This window comes from Capricornis sumatraensis, chromosome 21, assembly GCF_032405125.1.
Source record: "Capricornis sumatraensis isolate serow.1 chromosome 21, serow.2, whole genome shotgun sequence".
NCBI lineage: Eukaryota > Metazoa > Chordata > Mammalia > Artiodactyla > Bovidae > Capricornis > Capricornis sumatraensis.
In genome coordinates this window covers 51,695,402-51,717,152 of record NC_091089.1, presented here as the reverse complement: position 1 = coordinate 51,717,152, position 21,751 = coordinate 51,695,402, and the positions used below count along the sequence as shown (strand labels likewise).

The 21,751-nt window shown below is 42.0% G+C and overlaps 1 protein-coding gene across 2 annotated transcripts in view; it reads left to right on the top strand.

Annotated features, from left to right (window-relative positions):
• The first annotated feature begins 2,230 nt into the window (after positions 1–2,230).
• Positions 2,231–21,751, top strand: part of DYM (dymeclin) — a 391,990-nt gene continuing 372,469 nt past the window's right edge. For both annotated transcript variants that reach the window (XM_068994002.1, XM_068994001.1), the window contains exon 1: positions 2,231–2,353. The gene's annotated coding sequence lies outside the window, so the exon portion shown is untranslated. The remainder of the gene's footprint in view (positions 2,354–21,751) is intronic.

Sequence of the window (21,751 nt, the reverse complement as noted above, 5' to 3'; positions counted from 1 at the left end):
TCCAATCCAAGATACCCTTTGCATTTAGTGTGACGTTTTTTATGGCTTTCTTGTTAGTGCTTCTGCACTAACTAAGACACTGAAATAATCAAGTCAGTCAAAGTTATCGTGCTATTTGTGCAGGCAGTATTGAATGTTGGTGACCAAGGATGATACTTTGCACATTACAAACACAATAAGTAGTTTTCAAAAGACTGCTACTCCAACTCATGCATTATATATTGTGAAAACCATTCCTATTATTATTCTCTGATTTATCATGTTTGCTTAGCAACATTATAACAAGTGCCTAGGAACACTGGTTTCTAGTGAAACTTTTATTTTAAGCTATCCAAAAAAATACAAAAAGGAGAGGATATTAAATCTCACAAGCAGGATTGCCTCGAATAGAATAAGTTGCTTCTTGGTCTATAAGTCAGTTCTGAAGAGATGCTCACAATCGTTGCTAGGTCATTCTAGGGTAGAACAGACTGTGTACTTTTTGTACAGGCAAAATTCTAAAGTACTTTGAGGTTTATTTTGGTGCTTGACTCTCTTTTTGCTTCATAAATTTAATTATCATGTAATTCATATATATATTACAGAAAAATTAGAAAACACATATAAAAAAACTATTTTTAATCATGCATGATCTTATTCCCCAAAGAGAATAACTGTTAATATTCTTTTAGCCTCTCCTCTTTGGGGAGTATACACATAAGTATTACAAACATAATTTATTATCCAATTTTCAAAAATAAATTATATTTTTATGAAATAATACCATACCTTGAGAGTGCCTTGGACTGCGAGGAGATCCAACCAGTCCATTCTGAAGGAGATCAGCCCTGGGTGTTCTTTGGAAGGAATGATGCTAAAGCTGAAACTCCAGTACTTTGGCTACCTCATGAGAAGAGTTGACTCATTGGAAAAGACTCTGATGCTGGGAGGGATTGGGGGCAGGAGGAGAAGGGGGACACAGGATGGGATGGCTGGATGGCATCACTGACTCGACGGACGTGAGTCTGAGTGAATTCCGGGAGTTGGTGATGGACAGGGAGGCCTGGCGTGCTGCGATTCATGGGGTCGCAAAGAGTCGGACATGACTGAGCGACTGAACTGAACTGTTTCTACTCCATGTATCATGAACACGGTAGACATGGCATTATTTACAGTGGTTGCATAGCCATGTCCACTTCTTTTTAGCTAGGCTCCCAGGTATCTTGTATTTTAGTATATTTGTTGTAGTAATTCTGCAAATTCAGAGAACCTGCTGGCAATAAAAGCTGGAAAAGTATATATAAGACCTCTATAATACTTCATTATACTGGCATATACTATTTATATTAAGGGAATAACACTGTTACCTATCTCACAGCGTTATTTGAAGAAATTAAGTATTGGACAGCACACAGAAAACAATCCGTAATCTGAGTTGTTAAATTACCATCATGACACCAATAAGCGTTCTGTATGGGAAGTATAATCATGGTCTTGTATACATATGTTATGAGAAAACTGGCTGGAGAGGTGAACTAAAGGCTCAGTGACATCAGTCTGGTAACCTCAGCTTGCTGCTGCTGCTGCTAAGTAGCTTCAGTCGTGTGCGACTCCATAGACGGCAGCCCCCCAGGCTCCCCCATCCCCGGGATTCTCCAGGCAAGAACACTGGAGTGGGTTGCCATTTCCTTCTCCAGTGCTTATCTGACTACAAATTCCCTGCTTTTGGCGCTGCACCATATCAACACTCTTGTTATGTCGGACCTGTTCTTTCTGACAGGATGGCAGGCTGTCCCTGCTACCCGAGCTCCGTCGAACACTATTTCCCTATTTCCCAAATTCTTCAGAGTCCTCCAAGGAACTGCTTGATTCTGAGGTGACTATTGGGTTGGAATGAACAGGGACCTTTAATAAACGTAAGTTCCCAGCACAAACGCTGCGGGGTAAGCCAGGACGTCAGCTCTAGGGTGAGAAAGTCAAGCAGCGTCTCGGTTTTGCCACGTGGCTTTGCCGTTACCCTGGAGGCGCAAGCCGGTGGAGAAACGCCTAACGCCCCCAGCTCAGGACTACGTTTCCCAGAAGCCCGCGCGCCGCAGCCACGTGACCGCCAGCTGGCGCGCGCTGGGCCGTTCGGCCCCCAGCGGCGTTCTCCGCTTGCTTCTCTCTTTAGTCCCCGCCTCCGGGCCTCCGCCTTGACGCTGCCCGGGCCGGAGCCGAGCCGAGGAGCCGGAGCCGTGGAGACGTGGGAAACATGGAGGCTTGAGGCGGCGTGCGCCACCCCAGCTGCGGCGGTGACCGAGGCTCGTCGTGTCCCCGCTGTTACCCAACCGTCTGTCCGTGCGCTGAAAGCGGATCTCCCCGCCGGCTGAGGCAGGTGGGCTGTGGCGCCGCCCCCCGGCCGCGCGACCCTGGAAGCCGGGCGGGGCCGCCAGCCCCTCGTCAGAGCGGCTTTGGGAGCAGCCTCCCCTCCCCCGGTCGGGGCTGGGCAAAAGAGTGCCCCAGCCGTGCAGGCGCTGTGCCTGGGCCGCGAGAGCCGCCCCCCGCATCCAGGATTCAGTGGCACTCGGCGCCGAGAAGTGAGGGGGTGTGTTAGCCAAGCGAGTGGGTGGGGGCGGGCCTCAGTCCGTGTGGGCCACCGAAGAGCAAGTCGGTGATGCGGGAGGTGGGATTGAGGTGACCGGTGGGCGTGTGATGGGCAGCCGAGCAATAATATTGATTTTGGGGGGGGGGCAGTTTTTATTGAGATGTCATTTACATAGCATAAAATTCACCCTTTAAGAGTATTATCAAAGTATAACTCAGTGTTTTCTTTTTTTTAAAACTCACTGTATTTTAAAAAGCATAGTCACGGGGTTGTGCAGCTATCTTAATTTCAGAACATTTTTGTCACCCAAAAAAGAAACCTGTACCCTTAGAAGTCACTCCTTATTTTCCACTCCCCCACTCCCTGGCAGCTAGTGATTGTGTTTTAACTGAAAGGTGAGAGGGTGGGAAGTTAGCTCGTCGAGTGTTGGTGAACACTGAGTACTGGGTTAACAGAGTTGATAGGATGAAAGTACTGAAATACAGAGAAGTACTGGGATGATTGTAATAGGGCCAGCAGAGGAGTGCACAGGATAGACTTGCTAAGGGGAAGGTTGGAGGGAGAGATGTGTAGAGAGAAAGTGTGCTGAAAGAGATGAAAACGTGTGTGTAGACTGTGGAAGAGGGACCCCTGAAGAAAGTGTGTGTGTGTGTGTGTGTATTTTTAGAGCACTCTTTCAGAGGGACCCTGACTGTGTGTATGTGTGTTTAGAGCACTCTTTCAGAGGGACCTTGGCTTTGGGCGGATCAATTGAGGTCTCAAGAGGGGAACTGGAGGTGGGAGGGAAGAGGATCTATGGGAGTAGGTGAATGGTTGCTGCTGAGCTTGAAATTTACCAATGTAGATTTCTGAATGGTTATCCTGCTTTGTGTTGTTTATCTTAGATAATTCTCTCTGCAACTCAGATAGACTGAGCAAATATAACTCTTCCCATTCTGCAAATGAAGAATCAGTCTTTTAGCTGATAGGTGACTTCCTGAAACTCATTAGATTAGTAAATAAGGCAAAATGAGTGGGAATAAAATAGTAATTGATGCACGTGGATTAAGTGGCAGAAAATTGAGGTGGGGCAGATGTTATAGGAGGGCTTCCCAGATGGCTCTGTGGTAAAGAATCCACCTGCCAAGCAGTAAATGCAGGTGAAACTCGGGTTCAATTCCCTGGAGAAGAAAATGGTGACCACTGGGTCACTATTCTTGCCTGGAGAATCCCATTGACAGAGGAGTCTGGTGGGCTACAATCCATGGGGTCGTAAAAGAGTCAGACACTACTTAGTGACTAAACAACAACAACAAATGTTACAGGAAGGAGTTTTAAACTATTCACCTATTAAATGTCTTAAATCCCTATTATAATGATAAATAGGTCAGGGACTTTGTACTTTTTAATTTGGAAAAGTTCAACCTGGGCTAACGTGATATACCCCCATGTACCCATTACCCAGCTCTAACAGTAACTCAGGCTAATTTAGTTTCATTTATGGCTCTGTCAGTTCCTAGTCCCGCTCCATTTTGTAAATACTTGAGTATATATCTCTAGAATATTGGGTCATTCTTTTTAATATACCCACATTATGATTAGCATACACCCCAAATAATCTTTTATATTTAGAAGGACTTATTTTTTAAAATGTGGCATCCATCTGATACTGAATAAGCAGTGCAAACATTTTGATGTTTGACTTTCTGAAAACTACAGTATTGTTTCCAGATTTTTCCAGTCAATCCTGCTCTCCTGATGCTTCTGTTTTCTTGGTTGATATGGTTCATCCTTCTATAGAAAGTTTTAAGAATTGTCACTTTGGCTGGCTTTTTAGTGGATGGAGTTTTGTGAGAGCATGAGAAAGATAGAAGTGAACTATACCACAAAACGCACAAATAACTATTATATCTGATAATGCTTTAAGGATTTGGGGAGTTTGATCATGCTTCTCTCCTCTAGATGATTTCACATATTGTTAGAAGTTGTTTAATGTGTGTATGTTAGTTTTCTATGATTACTGTAACAAATCACAAATTTAGTGGCTTAAAACAATACAAACTTAATTCTTTTTAAAATTATTTGGCTGTGCCGGGTCTTAGTTGTGTCATGCAGGACCTTGCATCTTCGCTGCGCCATGGGTGATCTTTAGTTGTGGCATGTGAACTCTTAGTTGTGGCACATGGGATCTAGTTCCCTCTCCAGGGCTGGGATCCCGGCACCCTGCATTGGGAGTACAAGAGTCCCAGCCAGTGGACCGCCTGGGAAGTCCCCAAACTTATTCTTTTGAAGTTCTGTGTTTTAGAAGTCCAAAATGGGTCTCACCAGGCTAAAGTTAGTTGGTCAAGCCTGTCTTCCTTTTGGGAAGTTTCTAGGGGAGAATCTGTTTCCTTGTCTCTCCCAACCGCATTCCTTTGTTTGTGACCCTCTTCATCTTCAAAACCAGCCGCGTTGCATCATTCTGTTACGCGGTTGATCTGACCACAGCTGGGAAAGATTCTCCATTTTTAAGGATCTTTGTGATTAGATTAGGTACACCTGGGTAATTCAGAGTAATTTCTCCCAACTCAAAGTCCTTAACTTAATGATTCCTGCTAAGTCCCTTTTGTTATGTAAAACACCAGAATCACAGGTTCCATAGATTAGGATGTGGACATCTTATGTTCAGGGATACTTTGTTAAGTGATTTTGTTTCCTGTTACAAATGCAGTGTGTCATCTTTCACTTCGTAAGATAATGGGGTTAGTGCTAGAGAGGACTGTTTCATTTTCCCTTTAGTGACGGTAAACAGATAATGTAGGAAATGTCTGTGACATTTGTAGAGTGACACCTTTAAAAAAAAGTGTAATAATGTGTTAAGTCTTTCTGTCTTTCGGTCTTTTTCATTTGGTCTTTTTCACATTCATGTTTTTTCAGTATTGCATGCTTGTAATCAGAGTGTACCCATAATGCTCAAGTCACAGGACACTCTGGGGCAGTGATGGTTCCCTGCCTGGAGTGAGAGACCAGGTGCTGTCTGTCCTAGTGGGTGATGGAGGCACCTCCAGTTCAATAGGAAGACAGAGGGAGATAAAATTTTAAGGAAGAACAAACTACTGTGAGAGTTGAGCTCGAATTCCCTTCCAGGGTTTTCCTTAATGTAACTCAGCTGCATGGTTGTGGGCCTGAAAAGCAGAGGAGCAAGATGGCCTTTGCTGCTCTTCCTTTCCCAGGCTGTGGAGAAGACGCTGAAACTTCTCAGTGGAGATTTCAGGAAGTCCTGTACTTTGGCATTCTGTTTCTTGAGGGAGTTCCACTTTGCAGCTTAGCTCTCAGGGTCTTAACTGCCCCTGAGCATGAAGGTCCTATCTCTCCGATGGTGGTGTGTTTTAGGTTACCGCTAGGGGCTTCCCTGGTGGCTCAGATGGTAAAGCATCTGCCTGCAATGCAGGAGACCAGGGTTCTGTTCCTGGGTCGGGAAGATCCCCTGGAGAAGGAAATGGCAATCCACTTCAGCACTCTTGCCTGGAAAATCCCATGGACGGAGGAGCCTGATAGGCTACAGTCCATGGGGTCACAAAGAGACCGACATGACTGAGTGACTTCACTTTCACTTAAGCTAAATATAATGAAAATATAATAATAATATTAATAGGTAATAATTACTTATTATTATTAAAAAGTATAATGGGAATCATTAAATATCTGTGCCTATCTTTAAGCTTATTTTCCCTCGTAAGATTCTTAGCTGAGCTTAATGCTATGAACTTCTTAAAAGCTGCTTGCAGTTTTAAGTGATCCTTGTGTTGGTCTGTTCCCAGACAAGTAATTTAGTAGGGCTGAGAACAAGTTTACATAGCTCTTATATGCTACAGACTTTTTGTTTTCATTCTTTTAGGAAAGTTTGGTCAATAGTTTTTGATGTCTTCTCTAGATTTTAGCGTTGTTTTAAAAATTCAGACACCAGGCAAGGGGTGGAGATGGGTGAAATGGGTGAAAGTGATCAAAAGATGCAGACTTCCAGTTATGAAATAAATCATCTAGGAATGTAATGTGCAGTGTGGTGACTAGTTAATATTACTGTATTATATGTTTGAAAGTTGCTAAGAGTACATCTTGAATTTCTCGTTACAAGAAAAAAAATTAACTTTATGGTAGTAGATGTTAACTAGACTGATTGTGGTGATGATTTTGCAATACAGTATTTGTTGTGTTGTACACCTGAAACTAATGTTATATGTGAATTATATCTCAGTTGAGAAATGCAGGCCCCCAAAGTGACTGTAACTCTCCGATAAGGTCATTGGGGGGGGAAAAAAAAAACCAAACGTTTTTTGGTATGTTATTTGACTGATAATAAATTTCTTTTTTAGACTGAGTCAATCACAGAATCTTGACAATTATTCCTTCAAAATATCTCTTGCAACCCTCCACCTTAGAATATTTTCAGAGCCTCCTGTGTCAGTCAAAATTTGATTTGGCTATACATGCAAATACTAGCTTAAACATATCATTACTTTGTTTCTTATGTAAAAGAAGTCCAGAGGTGGACAGCTCAGGGCTGATGCAGTGGCTCTACTGTCGTTGGGGTGCTATGCTCAGTCGTGTCTGACTTTGTGACCCTACGGACTGTAGCCCACCAGGCTCCTCTGTCCATAGGATTTTCCCAGCAAGAATCCTGGAATGGGTTGCCATTTTCTCTTCCCAGCCTAGGGATTGAACCCATATCTCCTATGTTGACAGGCAGATTCTTAACCACTGAGCTGCCTGGGAAGCCCACTGTCATTAGTGACCCATCCCCTTTTCCAGCTTCTCACCCTGTCATCTCTAGGGTACGGCCCTTGATTTCTGTGTCCAGATGGTAATTTATGGCTTGTCAGATAAATGATCTGACACCCACAAGATGGTTATGGACTAGATGTTCAGTTCAGTCACTCAGTCGTGTCCGACTCTTTGCGACTCCATGAACCGCAGCACGCCAGGCCTCCCTGTCCATCACCAAGTCCTGGAGTCCACCCAAACCCATGTCCATTGAGTTGATGATGCCATCCAACCATCTCATCTTCTGTTGTCCCCTTCTCCTGCCCTCAGTCTTTCCCAGCATCAGGGGCTTTTCAAATGAGTCAGCTCTCCCCATCAGGTAGCCAAAGTATTGGAGTTACAGTTTCAACATCAGTCGCACCAATAAACACCCAGGACTGATCTCCTTTAGGATGGACTGGTTGGATCTCCTTGCAGTCCAAGGGACTCTCAAGAGTCTTCTCAGTTCAGCACCACAGTTCAAAAGCATCAATTCTTCGACATTTAGCTTTCTTCACAGTCCAACTGTCACATCCATACATGACCACTGGAAAAACTATAGCCTTGACTAGACGGACCTTTGTTGGCAAAATAATGTCTCTGCTTTTCAATATGCTGTCTAGGTTGGTCGTAACTTTCCTTCCAAGGAGTAAGTGTCTTTTAATTTCATGGCTGCAGTCACCATCTGCAGTTATTTTGGAGCCCAGAAAAATAAAGTCAGCCACTGTTTCCACTGTTTCCCCATCTATTTCCCATGAAGTGATGGGACCAGATGCCATGATCTTAGTTGTCTGAATGTTGAGCTTTAAGCCAACTTTTTCACTCTCCTCTTTCTCTTTCATCAAGAGGCTCTTTAGTTCTTCTTCACTTTCTGCCATAAGGGTGGTGTCATCTGCATATCTGAGGTTATTGATATTTCTCCTGGCAGTCTTTATTCCAGCTTGTGCTTCCTCCAGCCCAGCATTTCTCATGATGTACTCTGCATATAAGTTGAATAAGCAGGGTGACAATATACAGCCTTGACGTACTCCCTTTCCTGCCCAGCATTTCTCATGATGTACTCTGCATATAAGTTGAATAAGCAGGGTGACAATATACAGCCTTGACGTACTCCCTTTCCTATTTGGAACCAGTCTGTTGTTCCATGTCCAGTTCTAACTGTTGCTTCCTGACCTGCATAGATATAGATATTTTGAAATCATCACTGTACCTAGGAGGAGTTCACTAGTTTAGAAGACCGAGAGATAGATACAATATTATGGTTACAGTGGGCATAGTAGAAGAGATGCCCTTTAGTAAAGTATCCCCTTCGGGCATCAGCTTGCTTTCTGGCCTTTTTTGCTTCCCTCCCTATTCCAGCCATGTTGAGCTGCTTTCAGTTCCTGGAATGGACCCTGCCTGTTTTGCCTAATCCTATGCCTACTCACAGGATTTTCTCTTTACTTTGAACCCCTGCACCCAACCAGGCCAGTCCTTCAGGTCTTAGCTTTTTATGGCATGACCTCTGGGAAGCTTTCACTGAGTATTGGATAGTTGCCATATTATAATTTTTTGTTGATTTGTCTGGATCTCATACTCAGCTGTAAATAAAATCCATCTTTCCCAGTTTTAACCTTGGCTCTTAGTATTAGGCTGGCCATATGGTAGGCACTCACAAAATACTGACAGGGTCGTGCTTCCATAACCACTATGATGGAGCTTAGGTATTGCTAGTTTGTTTTATCAGCCCTGTAACTCTTTGATATTGGCACATTGAGTTGTTAATATGAATCAATAATTGTGAAATAGTAAAGCTCATTCTCTCCAATTTAGGAGAGTTAATTAACTCCAATTAAGAGTTAATACTTAAAGCAACACTTGTGGATTGTTAGGTAATTTATAATATATAATATTTATATTTTATATAAAATGTTTTTATAATAGTTTATAATATTATAAAAGGTCAGCACCCCCATGTCTTACCTACTGTCCTTTTTAGTGTGGTTCCTGGAGACAACTACTTCTGTGTTCGTAAGTAATATGTCTAAATGGCTATATTGTGATTTATCAATTTTAGGTAATAGCTCTTGACTCCTGTTATGGTAGAAGAGGTCCTTTTCCTCCTCCTACCCCTCTTCCAGCCCTTTTGGTGTGGGCACTTAAGAACTGGCGCTTAGCGTTTACACTATAATGACTGCATAAATGTCACTGCTGAACTGAGTTTACCTTGTTTTCCCGCCCCCAGCTCTATTTACTTTGTTTCTATGAGCACATTACTGATTGTTACCAAATGTGTGGAAGGACCTGTGGGGATTGGAACCCAGGACACTTACCCAAGAGGTTACTCTGGCTACTGCTGTTGCCACGAGCAGTGAGTTGTTTTTCATCCCTGTCCCAGAGGCTTCATTGTCTTTGTTGGTGCGCAGGTAAAGTACAACCCCAGACCTTGGCAGTTCGCAACTTGACTTGAATGTCTTGAATGAAGGCTCCTCCCTTTTGTTCATACTTTCGGTTTGGAACTCCTGTTACTAATCTGTTAAGACCTTCTAAATGGCTCTTACTATTTTTTGTGTCCTGTTTTCTATTTGTCTTGTTCTTTTTTAAAAAAAATATTTGTTTTTGTTTATGTTTGGCTGTGTCCAGTCCTAGTTGTGGCACGATAGGATCTTGTTGGCGGAACCTTTTGTTGCAGCCGGCGGGCTCTTTGCAGTGTGCAGGCTTCTCTCTAGTTGCAGTGCGTGGGCTCAGTAGTTGCAGCATGCGGGCCTAGTTTCCTTGTGGGCTGTGGGATCTTAGTTTCCTGACTAGGGATTGAACCTGTGTCCCCTGCGTTGAAAGGCAGATTCTTAACCACTCGACCACAAGGAAAGTCCCTTGTCTTCTTGTTCTTGATTATGGGTGTTTCCTTGACCTTATCTTCTGTCTATTGAGCTTTTAAATCAAGTTTTAATGTCAGGTTTCTTTTCTTGTTGTTTATTTCCTTGACATCTTGTTCTTGGTTTATGGGAACAGTGTGGTACAGTGGTAGAGAGCGTGGTTTTCTGCACCTGGACTGCCATGGCCTGAAACCTGATCTGTCACTTTCTAACTCTGTCGTCTTGATCTTGGGCTTGTCACTTAACTTTTCTTTGCCTCAGTTTATTCTCCTAGGCCCAGAGTTGGCAGACATTTTGTCTAAAGGGCCAGATCGTAAAAATTAGGCTTTGTGGACCCAGAGGCAAAATGAAGAACATTATGTAGATACTCACATAACAAGGGAGAGAAAATTTCTACAAGTGTTTATTGATGAAGTAAAAAAATACAGTGCTAATAATGATTGAGAGCTTTTTTTGCTCATAGAGGTTTGCTAATGAGAAGAATGAAATTTCTTTTGGGGAAGAAGGGAACCATATTACTTAGTTGGAGTTCTGAGTTACTGTTTGCTATCATCAGAATTTATCACAGATGTTTATATCTAATGCTGATGTGTAATGAGATTTTCTGTATTTCATCTTTGAATATACCTTTTTGTTATTGTTGTTTAGTAACTAAGTTGTGTTCAACTCATTTGTGACCCCATAGATTGTAGCCTGTTAGTCTCCTCTGTCCATGGGATTTCCCAGGCAAAGGTAAGTATTGCCAGTGGCTTCCCTGCTGTCTCGGGGAAAGAAGCCACCTGCCAATACAGCAGGCGTGGAGCCACAGGTTCAATCCCTGGATCAGGAAGAGCCCCTGGAAAAGAAAGTGGCAACCCACTCCAGAATTCTTGCTTGGGAAATTCCGTGGACAGAGGAGCCTGGCAGGCTTTAGTCCATGGGGTTGCAAAGAATCAGACACGACTTAAGAGACTAAACAACAAATATTGCCAAATACTGACATCAATTTATGAGCATATATATTAACTTTTTGGCCACACTGCATGACTGGTGGGATCTTAGTTCCCCAGCCAGGGATCGAACCTGGGTCCATGGCAGTGAAAGTCCAAGTCTTAACCACTGGACTGCCAGGAAATTCCCTGTGTGGTTTTAATAGAGTGTGTTAATTGCTTAGAAGACATCTATAGAGTTATGTTAGATTCATTTCTGATTTACCCTTTAGTAAATCATTCCACTGTGGAGTGATCACTTCCAGTTAAGATTATGTGGAAACTCTTTGTTGCACAGTAAAATAGTTTTTGAAATGTGGAAAGTACTTTTGTACCTGCATTGAGGTCTGAAAAATGCTATTGGAAGTATAGTTTGACTTTGAAAAATTTATCTATTGCATACTTGTGTGGGATTGGAGATCTCAAGTCTTATTTTGATTTCTGACAGCATCAGAAGCGTGTAAAACAGCTTGCTGTTACTTGTGATTCACACAGTATCAGTTAATTTTACAGATCAGTGCTGTTGGCCTCTAATTTTAGATTGAATTCATTGAGAAATGTTATTAAATCTGGAGCAAAAACTAATTTCCAAAGCCATTCAGTGTTTAATAACAGTGGTTGAAGGGGGTTCTTCTTGTTCAGAACAATTTCAGTCTCAACCCTGAGCTTGAAAAATTTAAATAAAACTGTACTGTTGCTAAGCCATTGTATTGTTGTTTGGTAGAATGTATCAGGATATTCAACTTTTATTTCTAGAAAAACTTTATGGAATTGATAGTTAAGTTCGTGAGAGTGGATGAAGTTAACTATTGGCACTCCTGGTTCAGTAGCAAGATAGATTCAAATATTTTATACAGAGTATTCTGCTCATTTAATGATAGGCTTTAAACACTTTGCATTTAAAAATATATTTAATTTACTTAAAAATAGAAATACTAAATCTACATGTTAGCATAAATAACATGTTTTTGTAAAAAGGTGTTTATTTTCCGAAGTAAAACAAAAGTTTGTAAACACCTTGCATTTTCACAAGGTTTGTAAACTTGTCCAGGTGAGCTTTTTTACTACCATACACGTTTGCCACCATCTGTTGTTATTCATCTTAGCAGATTTCACTTCAGGTTGTACTGAGTTACTACTATCTTTTCAATTATTTTGGAAACCATTCATGGCCGCAGTTCTTCTATACAGACTGTTCTTTGAGCAGTTATTCTCACTAAAAGACAAGTGTTAAGGATGTTTTACTTTCTCTGAACACATTTCTTTGTCTGCTATAACCAAACATGGTTTAACTCATGATTGGTGAATGACTTGCCTTGCTTGGTTAACAGATGAACCATTTGGAATCTTACTCAGTTGTAGCCTCATTTTCATTTTTGTATTTTTGAGAAGACATTCTGCTTGTGGTGAGATGATTTTACATTTTCAAATTTTCCTGATTGTTGTTCTGATGAGTTGGGAGTGAGTGCTGTGTGGTGGGGCAGGTCATGTTGGTAATATCTTCCCATCTTGTGTTCTGACACAGCTGTGATGCTTTTACGTGATAAATGTAGTACTTCAGCATCTAATTATTTATTTCATTTACCTACCTATTTGGCTGCACTGCATCTTAGTTGCTACATGCAGGATCTTTAGTTGCAGCATGTGGGATCCTAGTTCTCTGCCTAGGGATTGAACCCAGGCCCCCCACATTGGGAGCAAGGAGTCTTAGTCATTGGACCATCAAGGAAGACCCTTCAGCATCTAATTCGATTAAAAAAAAAAACTACACTCCTCTGTGACTTAAAAGTGTGACATCCCGGGATTACCCTGGTGCTCCAGTGGTTAAGAATCTGTGCTTCCACTGCAGAGGGCATGAGTTCGATCCCTGGGCAGGGAACCCAAACCCCACATGCTGTGCCAGAAAAATGGGGGAAATATGAATGCACATCAAAAAGAAACACTAGAAGATAAAACAGAAATTACAAAAAAAGGAAAAACATGACCTCAGAGTCTGCTTTGTTCTTGTTTTGATGTGAGAGCTCCCCACTGGTAATTTAAGATGTTGAAGTGGCAGTATGCCTGACACCTGATCTGCTGTCAATGTCACATGTGTCATCGAGATTTGAGTAGCAGTATAAACTACCAGATACAGTCCTTGTCCTCGCAACTCAACTCTGTTGTCGTATCTCGAAAGCAGATTTAGACAATTGCAAACAAATGACCGTGGCTGTGTTCTCATCGAACTTTGTTGACACAAAAGTTTTAATTTCATATGATTCCACATGTCACAAAATACTGTTTTTCTCTTGACTGCTTAAAAATGTAAAAATCATGCTTCATGCAGCAGGCTGGATTTAGAACTTGGGTTATCATTTGCTGACGCATGATCTAGGCAATGAGAACAACAGTACTTGCCTCAAAGGATGTGGTGAGGGTTAAACAACTCAGTGTGTGTCTAGCACTTTGAATAGGACCTGGGGATATAGTAAATGCTATGTAAATCTTTGCACTTATTATTTTTTATTATCTCCCTGAAGATATTATTTTTAATTTTTTTCCTTAGAATCACCTGTTTTATGATTAATTTCTTTGGTTTGTTACTGTTATTATTTGTTTATTTATTTTCCGATTGGAGGCTTTCCTCTCACAAGTCGAATCATTTTTGGTGGCCCATTCTTAATTAAGATCAAGACTCCCAGCATTGATTGGAAGCTCTGTGTGTGAGCGGATTGTGGTGAGTGGTGGGTTGTAGGCAGCAAGCCAGCTTTTTAAATGGGGGAAATCCCATATGTCTCTATCTTTTCCTCTGGTTCCCCCTCCATTTCTCTTAGGAAGAACCCTCCAGTCTCCTGCCTGAGAGGCTGGGAAAGCTTCTGTGTAGCTGTGCAGCAGGCCCATCTGAATGTCACTCCCCTGTTTTCATCCTCTGCCTCGTTACTGTCTCCATCCTTGGCTTTAGAGTCCATAGTCTCTCCAGTCAGATTTCTGCAGAGCGCGCACACGATTTCCTACTGGGGCGGGACGGGGGAGACGCGCAGACTTGAGCCCGTGCCTCACCCCGCCTTTCATGGTGCCCTTCTCAGTTCTGTTGCCTTCCCAGTGCTCCGTGGGGTGGATTGGCTTGCTTCTTGGTAGCATCTCCTTTGGCAGGTGGGTATGCTGGGGACATCCTCAGCTCTGCCAGTTCAGTCACTGCCTCTCTGTCACCTTTCCATCTTTCACACTTCCTCTGATCTTACACTTGTAGGCTTATATCTTTTTATTTTCATTACTCTCGTTTCACTGAAGTGGGATACCCAACTGGACTTACTCAGTATAGCACTTGGAACATAGTAACCTTGAAGAGAATGTTCCATTACTTGGACTAGTGGCACTTGTGGTGTCTCACGTGTCCTTTGGCCAGTGATTACTGCCCACTGTTTCTCTGGACTCTTGTTTCAGGGATGAGGTTTTGCCTCAAAGTCTGTTGTGTGCAAATGTGTGTGTATGTATACGCACATATATACATTCTGGAATATAGTTTGTGATTTATGGAGTCTCCGCCTACGTTGTGACAAAGTGCACCTAGCATGTTATTTGCATATTTTGAGGGTGTTAGGACAGAATTTGGTGAATCAGTCTGTATAGAAGAGGAGATTCACTTTTTATGTGAAGAACTCGCCCACCAGTGCAGAAGACATAAGAGACTCGAGTTTGATCTCTGGGTCTGGAAGATCCCCTGGAGGAGGGCATGGCAACCCACTCTGGTATTCTTTGCCTGGAGAATCCCATGGGCAGAAGAGCCTGGTGGGCTACACTCCATAGGGTTGCAAAGAGTTGGACACGACTGAAGCAGCTTAGCATGGATGCACGCACATATATCAAATATTTCACAAATTAAATGCAAAATATTAAGCATATCATTTCTTGTTCAGAGTATTGTTTTCACTCATGACAGTAAAGCTGACTAGAGGAAATAACTGATCAGAAAATACTGAAAAGCAGTATTATATAAGAGTCAGCAGACCAAGGTGTAGTTAAATTAACTATGAAAAGGGAAAGTGTAATTGCTCAGTCATGTCCGGCTCTTTGCGACCCCATGGACTGTAGCACACCAGACTCCTCTGTCCATGAAATTCTCTAGGCAAGAATACTGGAGTGGATTGTTGTTTCCTTCTCCAAAATTAACTGGTAGTTAGTTTAACTTGGTAGTTAAGTTCCAAATGAGTGGTGAAGCTAATGAGCACCCTTGGACTAGAGACAAGAGTGTGCTTGTGTTATGTTTAGTGACCAGGGTTTCAGGTGCTGTGGGACAGGTGTGCGGGGGAACACGGGTGTGGAAGGCCAGAGCAGAGGACTGGGTGAGCACCCTCGGTGTTGAGAACAGACCCGCCTTACTTTGTTTTGGTTCCTGTTTGCAAATTGAGGTTCATACACTGCTTGTTTCAGAGTCACTGTGGATACTTTTAAGAAAATGTAGATGCCTGGGCACTACCCTGACATTCTGAATCTTTGAGGCATAAGCATTTGCATTTTTAGCCTCATGCTCCACTGGTGTTTTTTACATACCTTTGAGAAGTACTGGTGTGGAGGATGGTTGGAAATAAAGTTAGAATGTGAGCTTTCAGACTATATGGAAGGTCTTGAATCTCAGTACTGGGCTTTTCAGGTAATGAAGAATCATTGAATGCTTTTTGAGCTGGTGAGTGAAGTGGTAGAAGTGGTAACTTCACTAATATTAAAAATAGGCTTAATATTTTTCCTTGGCTTACCCTACCCTGAGCCAGGTCCTTTACTGAGTGCTTTTTTGCATGCGTCATATTGCTTCATCCTTAAAAAAATCTTAGGGGTTGAAGTATTGTTGTTTTCTTGTGATGCAGTGGGGTTTGATAAATGGTAAAATGGAGAATCAGACTGATTATTCAGTCTTAGCAGGGTCTATCAGACACTAGAACCTTTGGTCTTAATTTCAATGCTGGACTGAATTTCCTGTTTTTTAAGGATTTATATAGTAGTGAAGTGTACAGTGAATCAAAATGGAGAGATTGGAAGCAAAGAAATCAAAGTACTCTTGCGCTAAATCACGTGAGATTGAAGAAGCCTGGTCCTGAATGGAGGCAGCCGGAAGATCAAGAGATTTGTTTAAAAGATGACATGGAGAATTGTGGGTATTGTAGAAGAACCCACAGAACTTGGTGATGTTGTCGGAAAGTCACCCTAGTAAAGTGTTGAAGACCAGGCACCCTGGGCTTAGCCTAGGTTCCAGTCCTGCCTTTGCTACTTACTATGTCTTACAGACACATGGGACCTCAAGTGTTTGGTAAATTACTTAACCTGTCTGTGCCTTAGTTTCCTCACCTGTAGAATGAGGAAGCTGTGCCTGCCTTTCAGGTTCGTTACTGGGGACTGGGTGAGTCAGTGAGTGTATCGCGCGTTGTGTAAGCCAGCGTGCCCCTAGTGCTGCCGCTCGTGTGGCTCCCCTGCCTCTGGTGCTCCTGTGTATTTACGTAGCTTCTTATAATAACTCCGCTGGAATGCTTATCAAATGTGCTTAGTAATTTATTGACAGATTTGTCTCTCCCACCAGGATTTGAGTCCATTAATGGCAGGGACCTGGTGTTTTTTACTTCTTTTTTCATTTTCAGTAAACATCACATCACCTACATTTATAGTAAGTGTGTAATAAGCATGTGTGGAATATACGCTTGGGTATGTGAGTGAGATAACTTGAGCCAAGAATCCTGATAACATTGACAAGGAATAGTGACTTTTGGAGGGGTGACTTGTTTTAGGCGACAAATGTTAAATTCTACTTTAAGATTTTTGATGATAGCAAGACATCAAATTGAAATATTCAGTAAGTAGAGATTTATGCTTGGGTTTTGACTGAGAAGTCAAGACAAAATATTAGTTCTGGTGCCACTCAGTAGAGTTTAAAGCACAAACCAGAAGCACATAAAGATCCTTCCTGAAGGACAGCAGAGAAGGAGAACAATCCATTTTTTTTTAACTTTACATGTTTCTGGTTTTAAAAAAAGGTCAAAGCAGTGTAGGAAGACATAATGTGAAAACTCCCTTTCCTCCAAATTTCCAGTCTCATTCTTCAGAGGTAACCAGTCTTGGACCATTGCTTATGTTTTCTTCCAGAAATTATCTAGTCTGTATAAGAATTTACACGTTTATTTAAACTAATGGGATTTTACTATATGAACTGTTCTGTGTCTTTGTGTTTGCTTTTACTGATAACTTGCCATATGGGGATCTCTTTACACGTTAATGCATAAGGTCTACCTCATTCTTTTCAGTGGCTGCATTGTATTCCATTATATGCTTATTCTATATTGTAATTAATCTCCAGATGATGGTCATTCCGGTTTTATTGACAGCTTGCTATTCCAAATGATTAACTTCTGGATGTATAGAACTTGTCAACTTGTATGAGTTTACCAAAACCAACTTTTTGGCATACTTAAAAATCTGATAGATGTTGCCAAATACTTAAATTCATGGTGGGGGGTGCCTGTTTCCTTACTACTCTCTCACTGCGATTAAAGTTTTGTTTTTCAACCTTTACTAATCTAATGAGTAAAAATGATACTTTGCTGTTTTAATTAGCATATTTTATTCTTCATTTATACTGAAGATCTTCTAATATATTTATTAGCTGTGAGACCTTGGCTATTTCAGGAAGGTTTTTTTTTTTTTTTTTGAGTACTGTCTCTGTAACAGGTGCTTTAAGTTACCTAGGGATATCAAGATGTAAAGCCTGATTCATGCTTCTCAGGAATAATCTACCTTGGGAGATATAGCATATATACTCCAGAACAATGACATTTAAAGGTAGTTTTTCCATAATGGGGACTTTACGCTAAAGTAGTGGGAAGAGAAGACTGGTTTTGAACAAGAGTGGTATCAGTTTTACATATGTTAAGATTGAGTTACTGATTACATTAGCTTCCCTGGTAGCTCAGCTGGTAAAGAACCCGCCAGCAATGCAGGAGACCTGGGTTGGGAAGATTCCCCTGGAGGAGGGCATGGCAAGCCACTCCAGTGTTCTTGCCTGGAGAATCTCCATGGACATGGGAACCTAGTGGGCTGCAGTCCATGGGGTCACAAAGAGTCGGACACGACTGAGCAACTAAGCACAGAACTGACTGTGTTGCATTAAAAATAGGTCTACTAAAAGCATCAGCATGCTGCTTATTTCTAGTATAAATTTCTGTAAGATACGGTGTTATCCACAAAATTACTGGAGATACACGTGTGTGTATATATATATATATATATATAAATATGCATGCACGCTCAGTTGCTTCAGTCACGTCTGACTCTGTGGCTCTATGGATTGTAGCCCACCAGGCTCCTCCGTCCATGGGATTCTCCAGGCAAGAATACCCAGGTGGGTTGCCATGCCCTCCTCCAGGGGATCTTACCAACGCAGGGATCAAACCTGTGTCTCCTGTATTGCTGGTGGATTCTTTATTGCTGAGCCACCGGGGAAGGCCTTATATAAATATAAATGTAAATATAAATATATGTTATGCTTCCCTGGTGGCTCAGAGGTTAAAGCGTCTGCCTGCAATGCAGGAAACCTGGGTTCGATCCCTGGGTCGGGAAGATCGCCTGGAGAAGGAAATGGCAACCCACTCCAGTATTCTTGCCTGGAGAATCCCATGGACGGAGGAATCTGGTGGGCTACAGTCTACGGGATCGCAGAGTCGGACACAACTGAGCAACTTCACTTTCACTTTCTATATTATCCTTAAGTTTGGGCTTCCTTGATGGCTCAGTGGTAAAGAATCTGCCTGCCAGTACAGGAGATGCAGGTTCGAGCCCTGGATCTGGAAGAGCCCCTGGAAAAAGAAATGACAACCCACTCTAGTATTCTTGCCTGGGCAGTCCCATGGACAGGGAAGCCTGGCAGGTTACGTGTAGTCTATGGGATCGCAGAATAGTTGGGCATGACTTAGAAACTAAATAACAACAACAACAAATCCTTAAGTTTGAAACATAACTCAAGTGTTCTAGGCATTCCAATCAGAGGTTGGGATAGGAGAGATCTGAAAGTAGAATCGTGGACACCATTGGTGAGCCTAGGAGACAGGCTCAGTTACTGACATATTGAGAAAAAGAGCTAAAAGCCGGAGAAGTCTTCCGACGCACAGTGAGAGTGAAGAGCAATAGGAGTTGTGGTGATTGGCTAGTGGGTTTTTGAAGTTCCAGTTTATTCTGATTTTCGTTAGTAAGGATCTTGGGGGTTCCACACACATTGAGTACAGGTGATTGTGTGTGTGTATGTTTGGAATCCTTGGTGTGAATCAGATGCAGAAGAGACGCCGTTGGGCCTCAGTTTCCCTCTTTGCTTTCTGTGAATGTGGGAACAGGTGGAACTTTCTGGCAAGAGTACCTCATGGGTAATTGTCTGCTTGGCTGAGCTTGTTCCTTGGTGTTGCAGCTGCCTCGGGTGCTGCCTTCACTCTCTGTTCTCAGCAGATAGTACTTTGTTGTTGCCCAGGGGAGTGAGGGTAGGGGTAACTGAGCAGGATGTCCTAGGCAGGCCTGTTGCCCCTGGGCTCTGGCCGTTTTTTGGCTCTCTGCCTCTGGACTTGGGTTGCTGTTCATACTTTTGGTGCCCTTGATTGAAGGCTCTTTTGCCTTCAGTTTTTCTTTTGTCATTTTTCTTTTCAGCCCATCTCCAGCTGTTTTATATTTTATAGGGATTCCTCACAGCTTCTGGTTTTCTGTGTCTTTTTGAGCATGGCTGTGTAGTAATTGACAGTGTGTGTGTGTGCGTGCACGCATGTTATTTCTAGGGTTGGGTGAAGGAAAGAGGAGAAGGAGACATTGCATTTTGTGTTCAGTTGGCTGTCCTGGTTTTCCTTGTTAACATTCTGTTCAGTCTCCTCTTACAGCTCACAGGCTTCATTCATATTGTTTTAGAGAGATTTCATATTGGCCCTGGGTGGAGCAGTTGTTTTCATACTTTGACCTGTCCTAGCAGCTTTGAAAATAAAATTTATTTCGTATAAATCAGTAGAAAATAGGCAAAGGATATAAGCAGGTAATGGCCTCATTCACAGCACGAGAAATGAAATGCAAATTAATGCCATATTGAAAACTATTTTCACTTATCAGTTGGTGAAGATTGAAAAGTGTGATTAAAGATCGGTGACTGTTGAGTGGAGAAATAGGCATTGCTGAAGTGGGTGGAGGTCGGCAACCTCTAAGGAAGGCAGCAAGGCAGTGTAGGAGAGGGAAGATGATGTCCCCCCTCCCCTTCTGAGTTCTTAACTGAGGCCCTGTGGTAACAGGGCCTGTGGTAAAAGGTCAACAGGGGAGAAAAGAGAAGTTTGTTAGCATGCACACCTCATGGGAGACACCTAGGGAAAAATGAGTGGCTCCTGAGGTGGCTCAATTCAGGTTTAAATACCATCTTAAAAGGGGAAGGGAAAGGGGAACGTAGGCCTCGTAACGCAGAGTAAATGATTTTTAGGAAGGATAGATGGGCCTCAGAAGCACAGATGAGAGGTGTGATAGTTTGTGACAAAGTTTATCTCAGTGTTGTGTCAGCTTCTTGGCTCCCCTGGGATAAGAATCAATCTTCTTTGGTTGATGAAACTGATCAGTTTATGATAATGGAGTTCCTTTTGGAGAGTCTGGCTTCAGGCAGATAAGGAGGGTTCAGAAAAGGCCTCACCCTGCATTTACCGTTTTCAAGTGTGTGCAGCTCAAAATAAAGTGTCACTGTGGCATATTTTGAGGTGGCATATTCTGCTGCCCTTCAGCAGTATCTACCAAAATTAGAAATACATGGGATCTTTGACCCAGCAATTCTGTTTCTGTGGATTTATTGTACCTATATACTGATATGTGTGTGAAGTACCTTGTATACCAGATGCTTACTGGTGAGTTATTTGTAGTTTACAAAAGACCATAAATTACTTAAATGTCCATCATTATGGGACTTACGGAATTAAAAACCAAAGTGTTACAGAGTTAAGAAAAATAAATGCTTTATATATAGATATGTAATGATTTCTAATATATGTTAACTGGGAAGAGCAAAGAGGCATATGTAGTGTGTTACGATTTGTGTAAAAAGGAAAAAAATATGTGCTTATATATACACAGAAAATCTGTGGAATGACACCCAAGAAACTAGTAATATTTTCTCTGAGTTGAGAAACTAGGTGGTTAGAAGGGATGGGAGAGAGACTTTTTACTGTATATCTATTGAACCCTGTATATTTTGTACCATGTACGTTACTATAGTATTCAAAAAATAAAATACAAATAAGAAATCAAGTCTGACTTAAATTTTCATTAATAGACTCTATGATATTGTTGCCTTATGAGGTGGATGGATGGAGTTTTGCTCTTTTGAAAAATTTATCACTTATGGACCTAATTCAACTCCCAAACTAAATTTTTAATGGATTGTTGTTAAGGTACCTAAAGAAAAATGAAGTACTTGTCTATTTGATTGAGAACAGAATGTTCTGATCTTCATTTTTTTCCTCCAGTAGTTTTATATGCAGCATTTTAGTTTTTATTTTGTTGTTGCTGGCTGTGCTGGGTCTTTGTCGTGGGGTGCAGGCTTTCCCTGGTCGTGGCACAGCGGCTTCTCCAGTTGCAGAGCGTGAGCG